Source organism: Mauremys reevesii, linkage group 4 (assembly GCF_016161935.1).
Source record: "Mauremys reevesii isolate NIE-2019 linkage group 4, ASM1616193v1, whole genome shotgun sequence".
NCBI lineage: Eukaryota > Metazoa > Chordata > Testudines > Geoemydidae > Mauremys > Mauremys reevesii.
In genome coordinates this window covers 113,631,781-113,653,786 of record NC_052626.1, presented here as the reverse complement: position 1 = coordinate 113,653,786, position 22,006 = coordinate 113,631,781, and the positions used below count along the sequence as shown (strand labels likewise).

The 22,006-nt window shown below is 42.3% G+C and overlaps 1 protein-coding gene across 15 annotated transcripts in view; it reads right to left on the bottom strand.

The window, feature by feature from the left end:
• Positions 1-21,700, bottom strand: part of PPP6R3 (protein phosphatase 6 regulatory subunit 3) — a 129,943-nt gene extending 108,243 nt beyond the window's left edge. For 2 of the 15 annotated variants that reach the window (XM_039534886.1, XM_039534901.1), the window contains exons 1-3: positions 21,345-21,699; positions 20,552-20,746; positions 19,814-19,897 (exon numbers count right to left, since the gene is read on the bottom strand). The gene's annotated coding sequence lies outside the window, so the exon portion shown is untranslated. Of the gene's footprint in view, positions 1-15,062; positions 15,118-19,813; positions 19,898-20,546; positions 20,747-21,344 lie in introns of all 15 variants that reach the window. The other 13 variants (XM_039534894.1, XM_039534900.1, XM_039534888.1 and 10 more) reach the window with 12 other exon arrangements.
• Positions 21,701-22,006: the final 306 nt, after the last annotated feature.

Below are 22,006 nucleotides of genomic sequence, written 5' to 3'. Positions count from 1 at the left end.
CTGGTTCTGGCCCACCTGAGGACTAGACTGTCTCTTCCTACGACCCCAGATGCATCTTCTAGAGAAGTCCTGTCTCGGCCAGGGATTAGGGTAGGTGCACTGTGGTTGGGGTCCGAAGGGCCTACGTTGTGTCACCGGGGTATGCATGCCCAATGAACGCATGATGGCCCAGTTATCCTTCAGCCACTACAGTCTGGAGTCAGTCTTGTCCAAAAACAGACCATAGCCATCAAAGGGCAGGTCCTGAATAGTCTGCTGGAGGTCCCATGGGAGACCGGAGACCTGCATCCACGAGATGCGGCGCATAGCTACGCCTGAGGTTAGAGTCCTAGCCGCTGAGTCTGCCGCATCTATTGAGGCCTGCAAAGATGTCTTGGCTACTTTCTTGCCCTCCCCCAGTAAGGCCCTGAACTCCTCCCTGGACTCCTGAGGAATAAGCTCTTTGAACTTTCCCATCAAGTTCCAGGTATTATAATTGTAGTGACTCAAGAGGGCCTGCTGGTTAGCCACTCTGAGTTGTAAGCCGCCAGTAGGATAAATCTTGCGCCCGAATAAATCCAGGCATCTAGCGTCCTTGGATTTAGGAGCGGGAGCTTGTTCACCACGTCTTTCCCTCTCATTAATGGACTGTACAACGAGGGAGCATGGTTGGGGGTGAATATACAAGTATTTGTAGTCTTTGGAGAGGACCAAGAACTTCCTCTCCACCCCCTTGGCAGTGGAAGGAACAGAGGCCGAAGATTGCCAGATCGTATTGGCATTAGCCTGGATGGTCCAAATAAACAGCAAGGCTATACATGTCAGGGTATTGGCAGATAGAACGTCCACTACCGGATCCTCGACCTCCACCACGTTTTGTGCCACCCTGCGAAGCAACTCTTGGTGTGCACGGAGGTCTATAGGTGGGGAGCCAGAGGAGGACATACCTGCCACCGCCTCGTCAGGCAAAGACAAGGAGAATACTCCAGGGAGACGGGTCCTGGGGCAAGTCTTGCTGGGGAGGGTCCAGCTGCCCTAGGTCCACCATGTTAGGGGCATGGGCCTGAGCTGAGGGCAGGGCAGTTGCCTCCGAACCCCCCCGGGGAAGGGCAACTCACAGTGGCCTCTGGTACCCGGGGTTCCGAGTGGGCAGAGCGAGAAGCCCCCAGGGGACATCTTGGAACTGATGGTATGCCCAAGGGGTCCAAAAGGACCATTGCGGAAGTCCCTGACCAGGATCCTGCCCCTCGTCATGTCATTGGCTAGCACCGTCCACATCCTGGTCCTGGATATGGTAGCCACTTTCTGCCTGGGACGACCTCAAGTTGGGATGGGACGGCCAAGGTGGAGTCGATCGTGTATGCTGGGTTGCCCTGTCTTGGGTTGCCGCACCACGGAGATGGAGATGGGCGCCGTGGTCTCAAGTGATACCACTACCTGGATCAGGACCGGTGGTCATATCGGTGCCGGGAGGCAGATCTGGACCTCGACGAAGATCTATGGGCGGAACGGTGCCGGATCGGTGCCAGCAGCTGGACCAGTACCGACCATACTGGGAAGAAGATCTTCGCGAGGCAGAGTGATGCCGCAAGTTTGACCGGTGCCGGGACTGCAAGCAGTGCCCTGGACGAGACCAGCATCTGGATCGGGACCGTGACCAGGATTGGGACCAGGATCGGTGCCATTCTGTCTCACTCTGCGACGGAGGGCGCATCATGGAGGGCTTTCCTTTTGAGGGAACAGCCCATACCGGCAGTAACCGAAGGTTGCAACGGTCTTGGTTCAGTGAGCGCAATCAGGTCGCGTGCTGTGGAGAAAGTCTCCGGGGTGGAAGGCAGGCCGAGCTCGACCGCGGTAAGCACTGGTGAGCTTACATGCACTGGACTCAACGGTGCCGGAGTTGGAGCCTTTGTGGGGCGGTCCAGCACGGGACGCAGCTCCAAGGGAGGAACAGGCGGTGCCGGCAACTGCAAAGGACCAGCAGATTGTTTGTGCTGCTTCTTGGGTCCCGGAGACAGTGAGTGGTGCTGCGCTGTAGAGGTGCCAGAGACGTCTGGTGCCAGGAATCTGTGCCGGTGCCGGGACATGAAGCCATTCCTTCCGGTGCCAGAGACATGCTTCAGACTGATGGGGTCAGCGCTGGGTCTTGACGCAGAGCCAAGGACATCGGGCTAAGTACCACTTCCATAAGAAGCTGCTTCAAGCGAAAGTCCCGCTCCTTTTTAGTCGAGGCTTGAATGCCTTACAAATGCGACACTTATCTGATTGATGGGAGCCCCCAGGCACTTCAAACAGGAGTCATGGGAGTCTCCTGTAGGCTTAAGGCAGGCTGAGCACAGTTTGAAACCCGGAGACTTAGGCATGAGCCCGGGTACCGGGAGGGAGGAAAGGGGAAAAGGCCTTTACCTCCAATTACTATTTACCTAACAACAACAACTATTAACTACACTAGAAAGCTAGTAACAACTACTCTTTAAAAACTATTTACAACTATAAACGAGCTAGAAGCTAGGGGAGTGGATATCAGCTAAGCCACGCTCCACAGCTCCAACGACCATCACGGGCAGTAAGAAAGAACTGAAGGAGCGCTGGGTCAGCTGGGGTATATATCCAGCGCCGTAAAGGCATCACTCCAGGAGGCGCCTCAACCGACCCACCAAGTGTCGCTAGGGTAAAAATCTTCCGACAATCGTGCACGTAGCACACGCACACCTAATTGGAATCATATGAGCAAGCACTCAAAGAAGAATTAAACCCTTTACCAAGTTCGCGGATATCAGAGGTACAGTTTCACAAGCCTGTACGTGGGGGTCTCCAGAATAATGGTTGGTGGACAGTACTGTTGGGGTATTAGAAAGTGTTTCCCTAGGTGGAAACAGTCTGATCACATCTCTGAAGTTAAGCACACCCCCCTTTTTGGGATACAAATCTATATATGCAATTAACGGATATTTAAGACAGCACATAATCCCCCAGGAGATCTGATAATCTGCTGACTGCCTGATATACAGAGACTTCTTACAGCAGTCTGAATCAATATGAACATTACAACCCACACAAAGCTATACTTGAAACCCAATCCAAACAGGCAGGTTATTAAATAATGCCTACTATCTCTAGAAGAGAAAACAGGTTCCATGAATATACAAAAAAGTATATATATATAGTTTTTAAAGAGTGTGTGTGTATATATATATATGTCTAAAGTACTATTCCACAAGTTAGTGGTCTACAAACAGGACTTTGCAAGAGTTTCATTTAAAAGGATCCTCATTCCCTTCTGTTCCTCTATCAAATAGTGTTTGTGTGCTACAGTTTAAGATTATAACACAATGGCAGATGGTAAGATGTACTGAACATCCTGCTACAGATGGCAGAATTTTGCTCACAAATCCTGGAGTAGTTTAGTTTGGATTTTACAGCAAAATGGATCTGTCATTGCTTAAACATTCAATATCTTTATAATGAAGTTAAACTTTGGTTCACAAAAAATTCCACTTGGTAATAAATAGTATGCACATACATCCCTTTGTACACAGTACAAAGTTTCCAGAAGAAAACCATTCTGAAGGAATCATTGGAGCAACAATTTTTGTATAGGCTCAGTGAATACAAGCCATTCACAAGACAGAACCTAGGAGTTTCTCTTTTTAAGTTAGGGCCACTATGTCCTCCAAAAAGCCACGGGAAGATTCACCTTAACTAGTCCTAGTGACCTACAACTCCTCACAAGCCTCATCAAGACAGGGCTTTCTAACCCTATCTTATGCCCCTCCCTACAGTCTTTCCACCTTACTTGTAGCCAGCATTCTTCAGTCACTGGAAACAGGACTGAACCGCCTTCAGAAAGAGGTGGTGTTACTCCTAGATCACATGAGATTATTACCAGCCCAAAAGCAAGAGGAATAGTCACTGGGTATCACACTGGTACTTCCAAGCCACCTGACTAGTCCAGGATTTGGAAGAGGGTTGCAGCTTTAAAGGAAAACCTGTGCTGTATATTGAGTAGACCGTTTAGAACTCTGATTTGTTTTATCAATTTCAAGTCATGGGCCTTGTGAGTCGACTGTCTTAAAAAGCAAATGCTTTCTAGGCAGATGGCTGCCAGTAGCAGAATTCAAAGCTTTCACAGAATTGATTCCCCCCGAGAAGTTTAGGAAATATTAACTATTCTTTCCCTACACCATTTACATTGGTTTTAAAAATGTATGGCTCATAGCCATCTAGTAAGGTTGCCACACCACTAACTGTAGTTAGAGCCATTGGTGACAGAGTTAACCATACACTATGGGCAAGTCTACACTATCACGCCACTTCAGTGCAGCTGCACTGCTGTAGCACATCTGGTGAAGACGCACTATGCTGACAGGACAGCACTCTTCTGTCGGCATAATTACTATACCTCAACAATAGGCAGAAGCTATGCTGGTGGGAGAGTGGACACCACTTTTAAGTCAATGTAACTTATGTCGCTCGGAGGGGTGGATTTTCACACCCGAGTGACAAGTTACATCGACTTAAATGGTAGGGTAGACAAGCCCTATGTATCGTTTACAAAATTTACGAGACACCTAGAAACCCATAAATAGAACCACCACAGGGAGTGTCCCCAGCAAGAGCTAATAGCCATAGCCTACTGAATGGGCCCAAAACTCCATTGTCACAAGCTGCCAACAATGGGGCAGGTTACTAGGATTTCTACCAAGAGTCTGTTTTTAGGATTTGTTCAGGAGTTCACTCTTTTGTATCAGACTTTGGCTTAAAGGTTTGAAACTCTTCCTATAGCTGCAGGAAGGGGAAGCTTTGTATCTCTTTTCTACTATTCCCTCAGCAATTTTGCTTTGTTATCCACGAGGGCTAGCATACACTACAAAGTCTTTGCTTGTATAGCTATGCCAGCAATGACCCCTAATGCAGCTGCAGCAAAAGGAGTTTGCGCTGGCATAGTTAGCCACCTCCACAAACCTCATAAGCTCTACTCTCAAAAGGATTCTTGCCAGTGTAAGCTGCATCTACACAGGGATTTCACTGGCATAGTTATATCAGTTAGTGATGTGATCCTTCCACAATCCTGACCAAGATAGCTATGCTGACAAATATTTGTCGAGTACAACTTGCCTCTGTAAAATGCTCACTTTTGCTACTGTTCAGTTTTCCCAGAGCAGCAGCACAAAAGTGATCAGTCTTGATTTTTGCTTTCTGTCACCAGCTCTAAATAGCAACAATAAAATTGATCAGTCTTGTTAGATTTTTTTTAAAGCAGTGGCATGAAACTATGAGCTGTCAAAAACACGGGAGTTGTCTGAAGTGACCCAAGTCTCAGACCTCATTGTTTATATTTGGATATTATCCTTATAACCGAGAACTATGGAGCTGTTTGCTTTTAAACTCAAGTTATGCAGACACTGATAGTATAAATCCCATAACTAGCTGTGGCAAGTTTCTTGCTGAAAATATTTAACAGATTCCAAGGCCAAAAGAGACTGTTGTGATCGTCTACTGAGACCTCCTGTACAAAGCAGGATGCAGAACTTCCCTGGAATAATTTCCTGTTGGAATTAGAGCACATCTTTAATTTTAAAAAAGAGAACACCTTGTTTTAAAAAATTGCCAGTCACTGAGAATCCACTTCAGCCCTTGGTAAGTTTTTCCAGTGGTTAATTACTCTCACTGTTAAAAGTTTACTCCCTTATTTCCAGTCTGAATTTGTCAAACTTCCAGCCACTGCACTGCGTTATACTCTTCTCTGCTAGATTGAAGAGCCAATCATCATATATAAGTTGGTAGGTAAGATCCCATGGGAAGCAAGTGTAAGGGGAAAAAACAGTCAAGAGCTGGCAGTTTTTCAGAGAGACATTATTAAGGGCACAAGAGCAAACTATCCCGCTTCATAGGAAAGATAGGAAGTATGGCAAGAGACCATCCTGACATAACCAGGAGATCTTCAATGATTTGAAACTCAAGAGAGTCAAACCAAAAGCAGAAACTAGGTCAAATTACAAAGGATGAATATAAACAAAAGTCAAAATGCAAAAGGCCAAGGCACAAAATGACACTGAACTAGCTACAGACAAAAAGGGTAACAAGTAAACATTCTACAAATACATTAGCAGCAAGAGGAAGACCAAGGCCAGGTGAGACTGTTACTCAAGGGGGAGGGGGGACAAAGGAGGGGGGGGGAAGAGAGAGAGAGAACAACAACAGAAAATGTGAAAATGGCAGAAGTGCTAAATGACTTTCAGTTTTCACCAAAAAGGTTAGCAGCCAATTGGATGTCTAACATAGTGAATGCCAGTGAAAATGAATTAGGATCAGATGCTAAAATAGGGAAAGAACGAGTTAATTACTTAGACATGTTAGAGGTCTTCAAGTCACCAGGGCCTGATGAAATGCATCCTAGAATACTCAAGGAGCCAACTGAGGAGATATCTGAGCCATTAGCCATTATCTATGAAAAGTCGTGGAAGACCAGGGACATTCCAAATGACTGGAAAAGGGAAACTATAGTGCCAATCTATAAAAAGGGAAATAAGGACAAACCGGGGAACTACAGACCAGTCAGCTTAACTTCAAATAATTAAGCAATCAGTTTGAAAACTAGAATATAATAAGGTGATAAGTAACAGTCAGCATGGATGTATCAAACCAATCTAAAAGCTTTCTTTGACAGGATAACAAGCTTTGTGGATAGGGAGGAAGTGGTAGATGTGGTATATCTTGACTTTAGTAAGGCTTCTGATACGGTCTCAACTTCATAAACAAACTAGGGAAATACAACCTAGATGGAGCTACTATAAGACAGGTGCCTAATCAGTTGGAAAACTGTTCCCAGAGACTAGTTATCAGTGGTTCACACTCATGTTGGAAGGGCATATCAAGTGGGGTCCTACAGGGATCAGTTCTGGGTTTGGTTCTGTTCAACATTTTCATCAATGATTTAGATAATAGCATAGAAGGCACACTTATAAAGTCTGTGGATGATATCACTCTGGGAGGGGTTGCAAGTGCTTTGGAGGATAGCATTAATATTCTAAATATGCACAAACTGGAGAAATGATCTGAAGAAAATAGGATGAAATTGAATGACAAATGCAAAGTACTCTACTTAGGAAAGAACAATCAGTTGCACACATACAAAATAGGAAGTGATTGCCTAGGAAGTAGTACTGCAGAAATGGATTGGAGGGTCATAGTGGCTCACAAGCTAAATATGAGTCAGTGTAACAATGTTACAAAAAAGACAAACATGTTCTGGGATGTATTTGCAGGAGTGTTGTAAGCAAGACACAGGAAGAAATTCTTCTGTTCTACTCCACGTGGATACAGCCTCAACTGGAGTATGGTGTCCAGTTCTGGTCACCACATTTCAGGAAATATGTGGACAAATTGAAGAAAGTCTAGAGCAGAACAACAAAAATGATTAAAGGTCTAGAAAACATGACCTATGAGGGAAGACTGAAAAAACTGGGTTTGTTTAGTCTGGAGAAGAGAAGACCGAGAGGGGATATTCCACAATCTCCCGGGAATAAACTGCCTGGGGAGGTTGTGGAATCTTCTTCATCGGAGATCTTTAAGAGCAGGTTAGACAAACACCTGTCAGGTATGGTCTAGATAATAGTTAGTCCTGCCATGAGTGCAGGGGACTGGACTAGATGACCTCCTGAGGTCCCGTCCAGTCCCTATGATTGTTCCCCATGCAGGTACTTACAGACTGATCAAGTCACCCCTAAACTTTGTCTCTGTTAAGCTAAGTAAATTGAGTTCCTTCCCTCTATCACTATAGACAAGTTTTCTAATCCTTTAATCATTTTCATGGCTCTTCTCTAAAGCTCTCCAATTATCAACATCCGTCTGGAATTGTGGACATTAGAACTGGATGAAGTATTCTAGCAGTGGCTGCCCAGTGTCAAATACAAAGGTAAAATAACTTCTACTCCTACTTGAGATTCCCGTTTATGGATCTGGATCACATTACTCCTTCTGGTTACAGTGTAGTACTGGGAGCTCATGTTCAGTTGATTATCCATCAGATCCCCAAACTGTGGGGGAGGGAAGAGAAGGAAGTATTTTTTACCTCTCAGTGTATTCCTAGTGGTAAACAATGGCATTTTCTATCCCAAAGCATGAGTGCACTTCACTAATCATTGGCATAATCCACAGTAGACAATATAAAGAAAAACTTTAGGTGGGGAAGACAACAACTTGCTTTGTAGATTTGTAAAACATTAAATCTCTCCCAGCCAATAGGAAGTGAGGGGAATCACCTTCTCTTCAAAACAAGGAACTGAAACTTGTCACTACAAAAGAAGATTATTACAGTCTGGAGTATAATGGAGAACAAAAAAAGATAACATTTATGCCTTCTACGAGAGAGTAATAGGCAGCTCAGAACCAAGCTGTGCCACAGCCACAGAGAAATAAAAGTTATCAAATGTTTATATGGACAGAGTAAAAAGGCAAATTCCATCGCTGATTGTATGGCACTGATGTTACAAGACAAGAAGATGTAGGTATATAAATAAGGACTCTAGAATTTTGTCTTGTTCCTGCAAGGACAGTCAAAGCTCTATACTTGCAACAACGTAGCTTTTACAGTCTTGGATAAACTGCCTTCCTCACTCAAAGGATTCTCATACCACCATATATAAGGAGACAGGAAGGGCTCCAGATGGCAGGGGAAGCTGTAAAGTTTTACTTAGTTGACATTTGAGAGACCCTGAAGAAAACTTAAGTGCTAAATTTTACTATTATTGCCATGAGTTTAATGATACTACTAAAATGGTAGAGCCAAACCAATTAATGCAGCTCTCCCAAAAAGGCAGTAGCTTTATACAGTACCCCTCAATCCTCAGCTAAATTTTGTTTTTCGCTTCTTCCTCTGTTTCCTACCTTGAAATACATTAGTTACAATGGAAACAATGAAGTAACTGGTATAGGCTGAGCCAAGCAAAAGTACAGCTTAAGAGTAGTTTTATACCATGGTTCAGGAAACATATGCATTTGCATTTATTCTCATGCCAAGTTTCTTGACCAGCTTCTTTTACTCAGAAGCAGACAAATCTTGACCACCAGCAATTAGCTTACTAGACAGTTCTTATTTAATGCAGCAGCCCCCTGAGGCACCAACCAAGATCAGGTCCCCATAACACTTCACGTTCTACATATGGTGAAGGACAATCATGCTACTGCTTGCTATGGATGACAGCAAGAATGAAGCTGACTGTAGAGTGAGACTACCTAGAATTAGTATGATTTCTGCTGCTGCTTCCCATAGGAAGCAGGGATAGACACTGATAATTCAGTCATTTGTTGGAGAAAGATTACAGGAAGTAAAGGGAGCTCCCCTCCCAGCATCCAGGAAGGAACTTCAGGAGAGGATGACACAAAAAAGCAGCTGCAGAAGGAAAGAATCAATAGAAGATTTGTCACTTCGCAGAAACTGACAGGACTCCAATTTCTGACATGCACTAACTAAAGCTAACCTGAAAGACAGGAGCTCCTCTGTAGAGTACAAACATAGCACCACAGTGAGAAGCCCAGCACACGTGCATGCACGCCTGCAGACACTTCTAGCAGCTGGAGGAGGCATGCTGTCTTCTCACCTAGATGGATGCCCCAGAATTCAGCAGACATCTAGTATCTGCTCTTGGGTTAGAAACGTAATCTAATCTGAACCCTTCCCACACTATCTAGTGTTTCTTAGGGCACAAACAATTCTGTGCCATCCCTATCTATCCTAGGCTGCTCTTTGCACAACCTCAATGTTAAAGGGAAAACTCATGAGCTTAAGTTTGTCAATGAAGAGATTCTTTTGGTCAGCTTCTTTGACATAATCTTACAGCTGCCCAATGGGATGCCTGCCATAGCAGATGGTCTGGCTTTATTTTAACATGTCCCAGATATGTCCATGTTTCCTGATAATTTTAGAGATAAGTTGAACATTGACGAATCTTGGCATTTGTTATATACTCTTTCCATTAAATACCTACTATTTTTCTGAGGCATTTGCTTCTGAACGCATGTAGATATATCCAACAAGCTTGTCAAGCCATTAATACAAGTGAATTATAGTCCAAGACAAAGATTCCAAGTTAACTGGACAATTAAATTTTAAAGCAGTACAGCAGTGAGAAACCTAATAAAGCTGAGAAATGCATAAGAAGATTAAAGAGATCCTTCTTAGACCATAAGATTTAAAACTGCAATGCAGCAATTTAACTAAGTTTTGGTACTGGTATAAATATTTTGGTTAAAAAAAGCATACCCCTAACTAAAATAGTTGTATCAGTACATCCCCCAGTGTGGACCAGGTTATACCACTATAAAGGTGCTTTAATACTAGTATAGCTTATTCCTCTTCCCTTATGGGAAAACTATAGTGGTATAAGAACTTTTATACTGGGACAACACACTAGGGGAAGTTGTGCTATTTTTACGGTAATTGTCTTATACTGGTATAGTGACATTTGGCCAGCTGATACTAGTACAGTGACTTAAGATCAACAGTCTCTTCAGATGTGTAACATGCATTATTTACTTGGGATTGGAAGGTACTGTATTCTCCCCCATCCCCTTCTGTAGAGTCATAAGGCGCAATGTGACTCATTTTGTTATAGGTGGGAGAGAGGTGTTCCTATTAAGTTTTTATTTAAACCCAATTGCATGCAACATAATTTTTATCCACTCTGAAATAAGTATTTAAAAATTATTTAAATTTTTTAAAAAATAAACCTAAATATGAAATTATTACAACCTATATTAAGGCATAAGATTACCATAAGCTATTAAAATAATGTAAATTAAATTAAAATGAAAAATATTTTAAAACAGTACATGTTGAGTACATGTATACTGCTTAAATTGTAAAGAAAGCCAAGCCCTAAACCAATGGAAGTCACTGACTAAGCACCTGGAACCAGAGTTTTTTGAAGCGCTAATCCAACTTTTCACAGCAGTAACATCTTCTGCAGGTAAAGAGAGAATATATTCTTCATTTGTTTATTCAATGATTCAGTTCAGTGACTAGTTCATTCAAAGTTGAAAATGCAGGAATGCTTTCCTGTTCCAATCTATGAATAAAAATGGTGACAGAGAACAAGGTCTACTAGTTCTAAAATCTTGAAGGATGCAGTTACTAGAAATAATCAGTTCAATGCACTAACTACAGATAATACTTTTATTTAATAAGTCAGTTAAATTTGCTGGATACATAATATGTAAAATTAAGGTAGTTTTATTTAACTAAAAGTTTGAACATGCTGTTTGGGCATTTTCAATTGAATTCCAGTTTCCATCCAAATGCAGCGTGACAAGTCAAAAAATTAGTAAATAAGAAACGTGTATTTCACCATGTGCTACCATAATGTGAAGATTAAGAATCCGAATAAATGTATGTTGAGCTATATAGAATTGCTCAAATAAGTGTGTATACAGTGTATCCTCCTGGTTAACATAAAGTACCAATTTAACAGTAACGGCTGTATTTAGATGCAAATCAACAAGCTTTAATGGTTACCAATCAAAGAAAATAACTAAAAAAGTCCTATTGCAAAACAAGATTAAAATAAATTTAAATCAATGCTTCCTGATTGCTGATTCAAGCCACAACTGGGGGGGGGGGGGGATTTCAATTTTTTATTTAAAATCTACCCACCTAATATATTTAAAGGAAAAAAAGAGGCCCTTCATTTTGAAGATATTTAAATTGCAACATAATCACAAGTTTCATAAGGACTAATAAAACTTTAAAAGCTCCAGGTCAGCCCCAAGGTGTTCAAAAATGGAACAGCTGATCTAGTACTAATTCATAAGTTGCAAAGTATCCATCTGTATAGATCTGTATCCAACTTTTTAAGAATAATAAAATTTACGCCAAACTCTATGCAGAAAATTCAACTGAACTCAAAGGAAAACTTGCTCCTTCATACCTCATGGATGTTTTACATATCGCTGAAAAAGCAGTATGTGAGGACCAGAGATGGGATACTGTATTAGTACCCTACAAAAAGGAGGAAGATCAGTAAACCTTACCATTAGCAAAATTCTTCTAAGATATATCTTTGAGTTATAATGTCTCATCATGGAATGGGAATTATAAATTCTAATTCTATCATATGAGAATATATTCATGTAATGTTTAAGAAAAGTTTTGTAAATGAGTTCCAACAGTTCATGGATCTAGAGACTTCTCTGAATATACAGAGTTACTAACTCAAATAGAACAAATGTAGGAAAAGGTAAAGGTTCTGAAGCCTAACAGCACATTAATTGCTATATTCTGATACGAGAAAAGACAGCCAGGTTCTACAAGACTGCCTTAGGACACTTTCCTTTATTAATTAAGCTGAGAGTGTTACAGAAGTCCAGTCCTTCAACCCAATGGGATTTTCCACAGCAGACAGCCAACTGTTGGTCCTTACTATCATCACTTTTACTACCCCAAACTCAATAACTGCTTGTTCTTCAAAAAACAATTAACTATTTCAGAATATTCTTGGTCACAACAAAAGAAATTTACAGCAGTCACAATAAACACCACTGCACTGCGGTCATGCAGAGTACCACTGTCCATAAAAATCAGAATCATGACAAATCAAAGATCATTAGGTCATCTATTACATCTTCCTGCTAATACATGATTGTTTTAGATACTGTCCAAGTGCTTTGGAAAGTCTAATTTTAACTGACTCAAGCAACAGTGTTTCCAATACTTTCTTTGGAGAGTAATCCCCACTTCAGTAAACCTTACCATTAGCAAATTCTTCCTGCCATTAGGATATATTTTCATTACATCTTAGTCTGTTTTATTTCCCCTTGGACCATCTTAAATAAGTCTTCTCATTCTTTAGTGCTAACACACTTCAAGTTTTCATAGATTACAGTCATTTTGCCAATTTACATTTTTAAACTCTAAAGGTCTCAAACACACAGCCTGCAGGCCGCATGCAGCCCGCCATAGGCGCCAACTCCACCAGCAGCCAAGGTTCCCTTCCCCCTCACACCCCTTCCTCCCGCCCCCCGAGCATGCCGCACCCTGCTCCTCCGCCAACCTCCCAGCACTTCCTGATGCCAAACAGCTGTTTGGCGGCACTCAGAACTTTCCAGGGGGGAGGGAGGAGGAGCAGGGACACGGTGCGCTCAGGGAAGGCGGAGAAGAGGCAGGGCTGGGGCGGGGATTTGGGGAAGGGGTTGGAAGAGGGGCAGGAAAGGGGTGGGAAGAGGCGGGGCAGGGGTGGGGCCTCATGAACTAGACGAGCAGTCTGAAATATGAAGTTCAGCATGTATGATTCTTTGCTGTGAGTAGCTGGGAAGAATGTTCGTTAAAAGTGGCAACGTATTTTGTATCAATAGTTACTTTAAAAAGTTCCTGCCATTACAGCTATGTTGATAGACTGTTAGCGTAGATCATCATCAATGTTACTGACCACATAAGGAATAGTTACAGGTGTTTATATTTTATTAAAACCCCTCTTCGCATTACAGTTTAAAAAAGGTAATACATTGACTTTTAATAGCATATTATATACTCTTTCATTTTTTTACTATACTTTGGTATCGTTGTATGAAAAGGTTTCAGTGATGCGGCCCTTGGGCCAATGTACTAGTCCTCATGTGGCCCTCATGCTGATTTGAGTTTGAGATCCCTGATCTAGAGAAACTATAATTAAATCAATGAGGATTGTTTCTCTCTCCTTAATAACTGTTTAACATAGTTTTCTAGTACTGAACTGCCCTCAGATGAAGAATTTCAGTCTCCTTGGTGCTGACTTGTCTGCATTTTGGTACCGCTGAATGTACTCAAAATAGCACTGCCATTTTGCCAACAGATTGCACTGCAACTCCTTAGTTTTGTCCAGTTTCATCCCTAGGTCTTTTTCAGCCTCATATTTCCCAAGTACAGTAAAAGCTTTGTTATCCTGCATACTGGGGGGAATGTGGGGTGCTGGTAAGTCAATTATGGTTAACTTAAAGGGAGGTAGCTTGGGTGCGGAAGTAGGCTTGGGGTGGAGATGCAGGCTGGGGTGTGGTGCACGGGCTATGGGAGGGAGTTTGGGGGCAGGAGGTGGCTCAGGGCACTGAAGGGCCTTCAGGGTGCTAGATCCAGGGGATGCTCACCTCAGGCAGCTCCCCGCAAACGGCAACATGTCCCTTCTACTCCTAGGCAGAAGTGCTGCCAGGCGTCTCCGTGCAGTGCCTCCGCCCACAGGCGCTGCTCCCACAGCTCCCATTGGCCGTGGTTTCCAGTCAATGTTAGCTGCGGAGCCAGAGCTTGGGGCAGTGGCAGCACACAGAGCCCCTGTGGCTGTTCCTCTGCCTAGGAGCATCAGGGACATGTAACCGCTTCCAGGGAGCCACATAGGGAGCCTGCTGGTCCCATGCCAACTGGACTTTTAATGGCCCAGTCAGTAGCGCTGGCCGGAGCCACCAGAGTCCCTTTTTGACCAGGTGTTCCAGTCAAAAACTGGACATATGGCAACCCTACTGAAGATGAGAAATGCCAGTTTTAGAGCTTTCTGGTTGGTAAAGTGCCAGATAACACAGCTTTTACTGTATCTCCCTTCCATTGAGTAAACCTCTTCCTGCTATCGCTAGTGTGCAACAGCGCAATTCAGACAGCACTCACGGCATTAGTTTTTGCATTCAAAAGGAAGAGGCAGGGGAAAGACTGAGGAACAGATGGGAAGGCAATTTAAAGAGACAGGGAGGCTGACAGGTTAGGAACTCATCCTTCCAGACGACAGGTATATTTTCAAATCTGCTTTCAAGCCACAGCAGAAGCCTATCAATTTTGAATGTGCTTTCAGAAATATACTAGAAAGCAAGGCAACAAGACCTGGTAATTTATGAGAACCAACAATTTCTTCAATCCAACATGAAATACACCAGAGTTAAACGGCAAACTGTCATGGACAGAGACCAGCACCCCTCCCCCCGCCATCAACAACCAAGACAGTAGAACAACATGCTCACCAATACATTCTACTTCATTGCCCTGCTCTCTGACAGCAAACTTCCCAGCCCATTGCAACTTTATTCCTCCAGGTGTTCTGTTCTGGACCATGATAGTAAAAGCCTGAACCTACCTGAGTGTTAGGTACCCTATGGCTTTCCTGGCAGGGGCAGAGAGGACATTCATATCTGCAACAAAAATTTCTATTTTAAATATGATCTGCAGAGCACTTAAAAATTGTGCTTGTATACTTTAAGGTTCTTTTTGATGTAGAGAGGTCTGAACGGTTCTCTCACATTAGAAATAACAGGAATATCAAGCAAGATTGAGTGATTTCAAGAGTCTTCGGTTTTCTCCATCCCTTGCTAAAGGAGGCTCTGTTTGGGTTACAAGTGGGGTTTCCTTTGTTTCTTTCCCCTCCTAATCTTGTGATTGTGGAAAAACCATCCTTCTGACAAAGCTTTCCATCATGCCCTTACGGTGGTCTGACTAGATAAGTCTGGCCTCCGCTGAAAGCTCATTCCACAGCCTAACATTCAAGAACAATTTATCTCTGGCTTTCATACACTTTATCCTAGGTTTTGCAAATCACATTGTTCCAGAGGAGCACACTAATCTGGGGGGTGGGGGGAAAGAGGAGAGAAGAGAATCACAGATGAAGATAGAACTACTGATGGACCTGGATCCTGATCTACTGATGGCCTTAAAGATCAGAAGCAGACTAGTAGCAAGTGAAGAAAACAGGTCACAGGGGATACATTAAGGAAGCCCATCCAATTAAAGCGATGGACTCCTGCATACTGCTGCTTTTATTGCTTCCACCTTCCCTTCCAGATACAGAGTGGATTCAATCTGCATATGGCCCAATCCTCATCTAGGAAGAATAGTAAAGTTTCCTGGAAAGATGGAGTTAGAAGATGATGTTTTTCAGAACTGATGCTACCCAGTACTCTAGGTTAACTGCAGAGTTAAACAGGGCCCCAATGCTTTTCACCACTTTGATGAAAGAGGGCAGATTCAATTAGGGAAAGAGTGACCCAGGTAGTTCTTCAAAGCATTTCCCAATTATGATTAACATTTCAATGTTTTACAGGTTGAGTTTGAGCCAGTTACTCATTGTATATTGTGAGCTCTCAAATTAATTGAAGAGGTAAAAATGTTGAACCTTTAACAAAGAAATCATCTTGCCAAAGCATTAATTTGGTTTAACATTTCTGACTTTAATGACCAAAGCATTTTAAATGGTTAGACTAAAGGGACAATCCCTTCTCTTTTCAGTTGCTCAGGTTTCAGTGTTTTGAGATGTTACTTGAGTCCTTCTCTAGTCACCACACGGCCTTCCAACAAAGCATCGTTTTTAGTATAAAACATAAGCAGAAAATGTTCTGAATGAGCCCAGGCCTCTACAAGCTGTTTTTCTCCTTTGGAGGTCATTTTAAGCGCTGCACAGTTTTCAGATAACGTTCTCAGTTCTCAAAAAAAAAAAAAAAAAAGAGAGATTAACATGTCTAGTTACACTTCAGAAAATAATCTGCCAAGTGTTCAATTTGTCTTGCACTGAATTTATGAATGATAGCCTAAATTACAGTATAACATATGCTAGCCTTAATTTATGCTTAAACCTAACATGTTTGCACATAAACTACAATACATTATGCATGCTCAGTTCTAACTAGTCTTCCTAAATACATCAGCATTTGAGACTAAAAAGCTCTTTCACCAAATTCCTGATCTCACATGTTTTAGCTTAACTGGATGTTTTCCTGTAGTTTAAGGATCTCTGTAACCTAAACTCTACAGTGACTGTCATTTTTAGCTAAAATAAAATTTTACTGTAGTATTACAAGCAAAAGTGACTTTAACCACCCTGGTAGCACAAGAGTCATTATTCATAGGGTAGATGAAAAACAATTACTTTTTAAAATAAAATAAAGAATCCGATTTCTTTTATTTAAATCATTTTTTTTTATAAAATGCTTTTTGAGGAAAAAAAGCTATCTAAATATAGTTTTAATTAAGATATATCTTTGAGTTATAATGTCTCATCATGGAATGGGGATTATAAATTCTAATTCTATCATATGAGAATATATTCATGTAATGTTTAAGAAAAGTTCTGTAAGTGAGTTTCAACAGTTCATGGATTAGAGACCCAATCTTATGGGGTTCCAGGAGCTTCTGTATAGATTATTTAGGTTAATCTTTCTATCTACCGAAGGGGACTCTGTGCTCAGTCTAGAACAGGGGTCGGCAACCTCTAATTTAAAGGATTCATGTGCCAGTAACACATTTTAACTTTTTTAGAAAGTCTCTTTCTATAAGTTTATAATATATAACTAAACTATTGTTGTATGTAAAGCAAATAAAGTTTTTAAAATGTTTAAGAAGCTTCATTTAAAATTAAATTAAAATGCAGAGCCCCCTGGACCAGCGGCCAGGACCCAGGCAGTGTGAGTGCCACTGAAAATCAGCTCGCGTGCCGCCTTCAGCACGCGTGCCATAGGTTGCTTACCCCTTGTCTAGAAGATACCATCAGAGATGCTTAGTTTTGCAGTTCTCAAACTGTGGATTTGTGACTCCAGAGATAACATGCTTGTTAACAGCAAAAATGTTGAAATAAATAATATACAGAGGTGAGAAATAACAGACTCAAATCCTATTGTCCCTCTGCAAATTTGTGTACACAGAGTCAATCCCTTACCTCTCTCTAAAAGTGCAAAGTTTCAAAAAGTTCAATGATTGTTGGGGCGGAATAGATCTGGACAAGGAGAAGAACTCTGGAGATAAATGTGAGAAGGGAGGGACAGGGAGTAGAAACAAAAGTGAAACTGTTTGAGCGACATATTCCAGAAGTCTTGAGGTCTCTGAGTGTAGCCTTCATTGATTTGAGATCTACTATACCATTCTCTCACTAGAAGGGAAAACCTATAATGGCAGCAGGCCACAAAAGAGACCTAGTTTGGGAATAAGAACCGTTCAAGAAATATATGTTTGCTGATGTTTAAAAGAAAGTCACCCCAGTGAACTGGAGGAAGTCACTTAAGCACTTGGATTCAGAGACTGTTGAAGTGATGATTTCACTTCTAACAGCAGTAGCTTCTTCTGTGGGTGTAGGAAGAATATTTTCTTCCTTTGGACTAATTCATTCCAAATTGAGAAATCGTTAGGGACCTGAAAATGCAGGAAAGCTTGTTTTTCCTTTCCAGATTACGAACAAACAGGAAAATGAAGGTGAAAAGGACTGAGTTAGCTGCAGAAGCCAATATTTTAAGTTTATCATGTTGATCAGGCTGACAGTCGAATTTTATTTTTTTTAATATTTAACTATTTTAGTTAAAAATAATTTTAACAAAAACAAACCTGATTTTAAAAAAACTTAATGTTTAACTAAATTTAAAAATTCATATGCTTGTTTTGTTAAAATATTAGATGTTTGCTGTTGAAGAAAAATCCAGAATACATAATGTTGTTTTAGTTAACTAAAACAATTTAAAGGTCTGTCTGGTGATAGTCTCCTCCTAATACAGCATGGCAAGAAAATCCTCCAAATATTAATGATTAACCTGTTGAATTGGAGATATTTATGAAGTCATTGGGAGGTGAACTATCTGCTTCAATTACCTTTAGTAAATGAGAGAACCAAACAATCATTCATTTTCTGATATAGACGTAAAACTAATCTGAAAAGTTTTCAAAATAAATCACTTTAAAAATGTATAGTGTGAACCTTCTAAAAATGAAACCTACATCTACCTCTGAGTTCTGAAGAATATGTATTAAGGTTGTAACAACCAACAAGAATGCACTTATGTAGAAATCCATGATTAAATCGAGTCTTCCTGACTTGTGATTTAAATCATGTCCTCCCTGTTATTTCATACACAAATGATTTTTATTTTTTTGGCAAAATGAACATACAAGTTCAAGGAGCCTTACAGTTTCAAAAAAGAAATCACTAGTTTAAAGAGATTCCTTATTTTTCCTTGAATTTCTAAAGATATGTTTGTGATTTACACCCCAATCCTACAATGCATAACACGCAGGTGGCCTACTGTGCCTGAGCAGAGCCCCCCCGTGAAGTTATTCTGGACACTATGTATTGAAGGATCTGGCATTTATGAGTAAAGAATTAGACACCAATGAACTATTTTAAGATTCCCTTCAGTTTTAAAACTGCAGCTCTAATCCAAATCTTATTCAGTGGAAAATAAATTATGTACAGCCAAATCATCATGCGCGCGCGCGCACACACACACTATAAAGTATGTTTTTTAATGAAAAAAAAATCAATTGATCAGTGGTTTGAGCATTGGCCTGCTAAACCCAGGGTTGTGAGTTCAATCCTTGAGGGAGCCACTTAGGGATCTGGGGCAAAAATTGGTCCTGCTAGTGAAGGCAGGGGGCTGGACTCGATGACCTTTCAAGGTTCCTTCCAGTTCTAGGAGATTGGTATATCTCCAATTATTACCTTTACCTTTATTACCTTTCCCTAGCTTTAACATTCCAGTAGAAACAAGCACTCATGCAGTGTTTGCAATTCAAACACAGCAGAGAACTTGAAAGTTAAACTTTATTTACTTGTAGTTTTTATCAATGAAAAATTAGAGCATAAATAGTAAAGAATAATCAGAATTCCTTCCATTCAAGATTCAACACATTAGTAACACAGTTAAAGGTTTTAACCTCTGATTTTTAAGCTAACAGCATCCAGAAACTTTTCAGTAACTAATAAGGTCCAAGAGTAGAGGCATGTTTCCTCTACCCAGTTAACATCTACTCAGAAGAGAGCTAAGTGTTCTATAACAGCTTTCACTGGTTACACATCCCAAACAGTTCCAACATAATACCAAAGAATCAGGTATTTTGAAAACGTTTATTTCTTACATTTTATACCCATCTATACTGATCTCCTGGAACATCATGGGACAGCCTTGGCACTCCAATTCACTTTTCTACTTAGAAAGCATTCTGGGGCAATAAAGAAAAGGTCAGAATTAAAAGGGAAACACTGTCATATTCAGTACAGCCTAAAATTCACTTTTTGTAAGAGAACTAAAAACCCCAAGGGTTTTGGGTTTTTTTAAGTTAGAACTAGGCAAAACACTACCATGATTTTAAGAATGAGCACACGAACCACTGAGGTACTAATTTAAAACACAAAGAACAAAATTAAGTGTGAACAAGACCAATAAGTAGTCTGTTTTCACTGTCCAAACTGAGGAGCATAACAGCAAAGAGGAAACCAAGTTTCAATGTAAGGCGCATAAGTTTCTGGTGGTGCTGCTGCTTTTGCTGGATGCTTTTAGAAAGAACACTTTAACCTGACAGCATCCCTCTGATAATTCATCTAGTTTCCCAACAATTACTAAGAACCAAGACAATAAGAAATCAAAAGTTTCTTATTTTCAGAGGTTTAAAAGAATGTTTATGGGGCCATTGAAAAACAGCATTACTCAGGGATTCTGCTAGTTGAATAATAAAGTCTTGCCATTTGTACTAAGGATAATAGATGTTTAAATCCTACATGACGCCCCAAAAGACGTAAGACAGTTATAATTTACCCAACTTCAATATCTATCTTGTGCAGCTATCCCTGACCCAGAGATGAAATCCACACCTGACCTGTGCAACTCAGCGAGGAAACACATGCGTCTGCAGGCTTGGGACACAGACAGACTCAGGGAGCTGGGCTACGCTGTGGAGACAGACCTTCACGCACCTTCCTCGAGACAAAGCTCAAAGGTTGTTTAGGTGTTCGCAGAAAGACCGCAATTCAAACTAACACGCCCAGTTCTAACTAGTAATTTGAGAGAAGAGCTGTAGTGAGAAGACAAGCAGAGAGAACACAGCTGGATCCCTTTAACTGAGGCAACAGGCGGTAAAAGTAACACCGGGTCCCTAGTGATTCAGTACCTCCCGCTGAGTACGGCTGGAAAGCAGGTGCGGGGGGCTTCGCACATGCAGCCATATGGGGGTAAAGTCAGTGCCCCTCCAGCGGGGCATCTGAGGGACCCAGAGGAAAAGGAACCCTAGGAAGCCCGCACCCCACGCTCAGTGACGGGGAGGGGAGACAAGGGATAACTTGGGGGGAGGGGGTCGACACAGCCCTATTCTACAGGAAGCAAAACAACTCAGCCAGGCCGCTGCTAGGGGCGGGGAGCGAGCAAACAAGGCCGCCCCCCGCCTCGGGCGCAAACCGGGGAGACGGGCGGGAAACGGCCCCCAATCGCGGGAGGAGGACTCCAAGACCAGCCCGCAGACTCCGGGGAACAGGAAGACGCGCCCCCCTTAGCCCCTGCGCAGGGCTGGGGGAGGAGAGCGCTCACCGGGCCCGTGCATTGGGGCAGAGCGTCAGGGAGGGGGAATAACCCCCGGGGGTAGTTGACTCAGGCCGGAGCCCCCCGGACCTCCCTACCTTGGCGAGCGCGTCTCCCCGTCACGGGTCCCGGTCTGCCTCGGCTCAGACGGGAAAGCGAGCGCTCGCCACCATCACCGACACTTCAAGATGGCGGACATATCAGACCCTATGAGCTCTCCTTCGCTCCCCCTCCTCGCCTGCCAATCACACTTCCCTGACACGCCCAAGTCCCCACCGAGCACACTCCCATTGGACAATAGCATAAATTCCGACTCCCATTGGCTTTACTTTGGCCGCCAATAACATATGAACGACAACGCCAGTGGACTACATGGGGATCGAGGGCGGGCTGAACGGGATCCTGAAGGCCAATCAGAGCGTCCGGGTGGGCCCCTGTGATTTCCCACCTTCCCGCCTTAGCAACAGCTTAACGTCACGGTGACAGGCGTGTTTTTTACCCAATCATAGTCGCGAGTACAGTTTAAAAATAAACCGGGTTAGACCAATCAGCTGGTAAAAGACTCAGACCGGTTTGCGACCAATGAAGGTATACAGAGGGCGGGATGGAAGCCGAGGGCCGCAAACACAAAACTAGCCTCGCCCATCACCCCTTCCATTGGCCAACGGAAAAAACCACGCCCACAGCAAGGAAGGGAGGTAGCGAAACTGCCTGACAACAACTTGCCGCTCCTGGAATCCGGGAGAAAGGAGCAGGTCAC